We start from the raw sequence: 4,660 nt of genomic DNA, 5'->3' as shown, positions 1-4,660 counted from the left end.
ATTTTACCAGCACCTCACCTCGCATCAAGCCGGTAATGCCTACAAGGGTAACCCTGTTTTTGTCCAGATGGAAAAGTACAAAAATTCACCTGTAACCTTAATGATGAAAGAATGCAATGATTTACCTTCCAGGATTGCCATGATAACAGAGTCTTTGTTATTTCAGTCAGGATCCCTTTCTTATATGAATTCCTCACACTTTCAGTAACAAAATTTGATTTCTCAGATGTCTAATTCGCACCTGCTGTTTATTTTTTCTTTGTGAATTTTCGTAAGAATATTTACTTGGCAATGATGTTTCTCGACTTGCACCTGAGTGCCGTACCTACGCTGCTTTTTTTTTGTTTTTGAAACAATTTTGTTCCGCTTTGAGTCCCCCCCATCTCTCCCTATGTAATGCCCCTAGTGGACCATTAGGGTACTTGAATAGATCAATAAATGAAGCTGTGACTCACCGATTCTCCTCTGGTAAATGGAGAGGTGTCCAAGAAGAAGATTCTATAATGTGCTCCTCAGCTTGATATGCAGGCCACTCACACACTTAAAAATTCATTGGTTTATTGATTCATCATTGCATACAATATACCATGCAGATCAGTTAGTAGATATTAGTAAAAATTGCCACGGCGAAATCAAGCTAAGTCCATTCACACAGTCTGGGTGCCTGCACATGCTGTGTTAAAGATTATGCTAATAATGCATGCTGTGGATGGGCCACTCACGCTATCAAATACGCTCTTGGCATATGCACAAGCATTTGACATTCATGGTGTTGAATTCTGCTTCAGAAATAGGCATATTTGACAGGTCCATTTACCATTGCTGGCCTCCTTCTTCGTGGCGTCCCAACAGAGGCTGGGGCGGTTGGCAAAGTCGGAAGTTCCTGCATAAGATAAACTGTTTAGTAATGCAGCCCACCTTAGAATGCCTGTTGCCCTGTTCTCCTCCGCCATGCATCAAGGCATAAGAAGGAAAGCAGGACATGAGGCTAATCACAAAATTATTCGGCATGCCCACTACTGGGCCACGCAACAGCTTCAGTGCATATGTACTCAATGCCTTTCGATGTCACTGCAAAAGAAAAACGCTCGCACATTGTTAAACTCATATCACCTAGCATGTTAAGGTAATGTTATATGTCTACACATTTTATTTTTATTATACACTCAAAGTGTTGCAGAAATAAAGCAGGGTTAATCGCACAACTGTGTAGAAGCGTGAATACATACAGCTTTAAAAATTATTGATTTAATTTTGTGTCGTGCAATCTCCTTTTCTGAATGCCCATGGAACTGACTTAAAGAGGTTGGCATGTACCCATATAAGAAGTATTTCATGAAAACTTATACAAGGAACAACTGAAAAAGAAGAAAACATGACAGTACAAATTTTTCATGTAGCACGCATGCCAGTTTGCACCGAATACTTTCTACATAGCTGTCAATGACCTTGTCCAAAATCAGTAAAACCAGTTTAGAATAACGTGAGAAAATTTTGTAGAAAAGATATCACTGACCTGGTGGAGTATGTCTTGCATAGCCAAGTTTTTCTTGATACTGACAGATTATTTGTATGGAACTCTGACGAGATGACTATATTGATTTGTGTAACGAACATCAGCAATGAAGGCACATGAAAGAATATTGTGGCAGTTACTAATGTGCTTATGTGGTTCCACAAAAAGGTACCATCCTATATGAAGGATCTTTGCAGAGCCTACTGCACTCTGCTACTGTCTCCGGTAAGCACGGGGCCTGACAAACAACTGCAGGTTCTACTGCACTTTACATTGCAGAATTGCAACGACATCCTACCTCATGCAGTGAATAAACCTGGATAGAAACCACACAGGACGATATGAAACTTACTGGTGTAAGTTGAAAGGCTTGAGATGGCCCTGGCTGAATGTCCAGCATTGTGGCCACATCCATAGATGCCTGTAAAAAAATTTTGTTCAGGAGAAATGTGTGTGTACCGAGACATAACAAGCGTTCAGTTTTAAGCACCTAGTGAAAAGTGGAGAAGCATCACACTACTAGACCGTTTTGAGTTATGTCTGAAGGAATAAAGATATGACTGGTGTGCTGAGGTGGCTTGGTCAAAACTTCCTCTGAGCCTGCGCCAGGAAGCTTTCTTTTACATAAAAATTCACCCGTTTCGTGACTCGTGCTGCGAGATAAACTCAGACACTGTCAATCTTCTAGCAGTTGCTGTCACAAAATGGTATATCGTAACATACCGGTTGTGATGGGCCTGGTAAAGTTTCCTGGCTTTCAGTGACATCCATAGGTGCCTGTGAAAAAAAAAGTTTATTCTTGAGAAATATGCTTCTACCAAAGCATAAGATGTATTCAGTTCTAAGCAACTACTGAAAAATAGAAAAGCATCACACTGCTAGGCTGTGTTTTCAGTTCTGTCCAAAGGATTATAAAAAATGACTAATGTGTTGAGGCGATTCAGAGAAAACTTCCTCTGAGCCAGTGCCAGGATGCATTCTGTTACAGAAATCTGTTTTTGGTCGCTCGTGCTGCGACATAAACGCAGACACTGTTCTTCTTCGAATTGATGCAGTCACAAAATGGCATATTGTAAAATACCTGTTGTGACGGGCCTGCCAAAGTCTCCTGGCGTTCAGCGACATCCATAGGTGCCTGTAAAAAAAATTATTCTGGAGGAATGTCATCATCGTCATCATCAGCCTGACTACGCCCACTGAAGGGTGAAGGCCTCTCCCATGTCTCCAATTAACCCTGTCCTTTGCCAGCTGCGGCCACCGCATTCCCGCAAACTCCTTATCTCACCCGCCCACCTAACTTCCTGCCGCCCCCTGCTACGCTTGCCTTCTCTTGGAATCCACTCTGTTACCCTTAAGGACCAGCGGTTATCTTGCCTTTGCATTACGTGCCCTGCCCAAGCCCACTTCTTCCTCTTGATTTCAACTAGGATGTCATTAACCCACGTTTGTTCCCTCATCCACTCTGCCTACTTCTGGTTTCTTAACGTTACACCTGTCATTTTCCTATCCATAGCTCACTGTGTTGTCCTGAACTTAAGCTGAACCCTCTTTATTAGCCTCCACATTTCTGCCCCATAGATGAGTACCGGTAAGATACAGCTGTCGTAGACTTTTCTCTTGAGGGATAATGGTAAACTGCCATTCATGATCTGGGAGAACCTGCCATATGCGCTCCACCCATTCTTATTCTTCTAGTTATTTCCCTTTCATGATCTGTATTAGCGGTCACTACCTGCCCTAAGTAGGCATATTCTCTTACTACTTCCAGCACCTCGCTACCAATTGCGAACTGCTGTTTCTACTTTGGTTTTCTGCATATTATTTTTTAGCCCCACTATTCTGCTCTGCCTGTCTAACTCATTGATCATGCTTTGCAGTTCTTGTCCTGAGTGGCTTAGCAAGGCAATGTCATCAGCGAATCGCAAATTACTCAGGTATTCTCCATTAACTCTTATCCCCAAATGTTCCCATTTCAGGCCGCGGAATACCTCCTGTAAACAGGCAGTGAACAGCATTGGCGAGATCGTGTCTCCCTGCCTGACACCCCTCCTTATTGGAATTTTATTGCTGACTATATGGAGGACTATGGTAGGCGTGCAATCGTTATATATATCTTCCAATATTTTCACATAACACTCTTCCACACGCTGATTCTGCAGTGCCTGCATGACAGTTGAGGTTTCCACTGAGTTAAATGCTTTCTCGTAATCAATGAAGGCCATATATAGGGGTCGGTTATAATCTGTGCATTCCTCTATCACTCACTGATAGCGTGAACATGATCTATTGTTGAGTATCTTTTACGAAAGCCTGCCTAAATATTTGGTTGATTAAAGCCTAAGGTTGTCCTGACTATTAGCGATAACCTTAGCAAATACTTAGTAGGCAATGAACAGTAAGCTGATCGGTCTGTAATTCTTCAAGTCCTTGACGTCTCCTTTATAAAGATAATGTTAGCATTCTTCCAAGCTCCTGGTACTCTCAAGGTCACAAGGCATTGCATATATAGGATGGCTAGTTCTACTAGCACAATCTCCCCTCCCTCCTTCAACAAATCTGCTGTTACCTGATCCTCACCAGCTGCTTTCCCGCTTTTCATTCCTACTAAGGCTTCCGTTACTTCCTCTTCTCTTACTGCTACGGGATGTCCCATTGCTGTGCGCTGCGGCTTCTCTCATTAACGTTCTGATTGCATTGGCTACTGCATATATTTGTGTCTCTTTGGCTATTTGATATCTTATCCATATTGCTAATGATAATGCCCTCTTTGTCTGTTAACGCATACATCATGTACCAAGCATACAAGGTGTTCAGCTTTAAGCAGCTAGTGAAACATGGAGGTGGAGCATCACACTTTAAGACTGTTTTGAGTGCTGTCTGAAGGGTTAAGAAATATGATGACTTGTGTGTCATGAGATTCGGATAAATCTTCTGGTGAGCCCGTGCCAGGAAGCAGTGTTTGTAGCTCCTACTCCAACATATACACAGCCACTGTGATGCTTTGAATAGCTGTAGTAGTCACAAAACAGCGCTGTTTGAAAATACCTGTTGCAGTGGAGACGCTGGAGATGTGTGACTTTGTGTTAGTGCTTGCTGGGCGCCATGCTGAGCAGTGGCAACAACAGCTGTGCCATCGCCTGGCTG

General features: G+C 42.6%; 1 long non-coding RNA gene across 1 annotated transcript; it reads right to left on the bottom strand.

Annotated features, from left to right (window-relative positions):
• Positions 1-541: 541 nt before the first annotated feature.
• Positions 542-1,941, bottom strand: LOC144094063 (uncharacterized). The gene is made up of 2 exons (XR_013306397.1): positions 1,869-1,941; positions 542-883 (listed from the first exon to the last, which is right to left on the bottom strand). It is a non-coding gene; the product is annotated as an uncharacterized LOC144094063 (long non-coding RNA).
• Positions 1,942-4,660: the final 2,719 nt, after the last annotated feature.

This window comes from Amblyomma americanum, chromosome 6 (genome assembly GCF_052857255.1).
Source record: "Amblyomma americanum isolate KBUSLIRL-KWMA chromosome 6, ASM5285725v1, whole genome shotgun sequence".
NCBI classification, from domain to species: Eukaryota; Metazoa; Arthropoda; class Arachnida; order Ixodida; family Ixodidae; genus Amblyomma; species Amblyomma americanum.
This window is presented reverse-complemented; position numbering and strand designations above follow the sequence as displayed.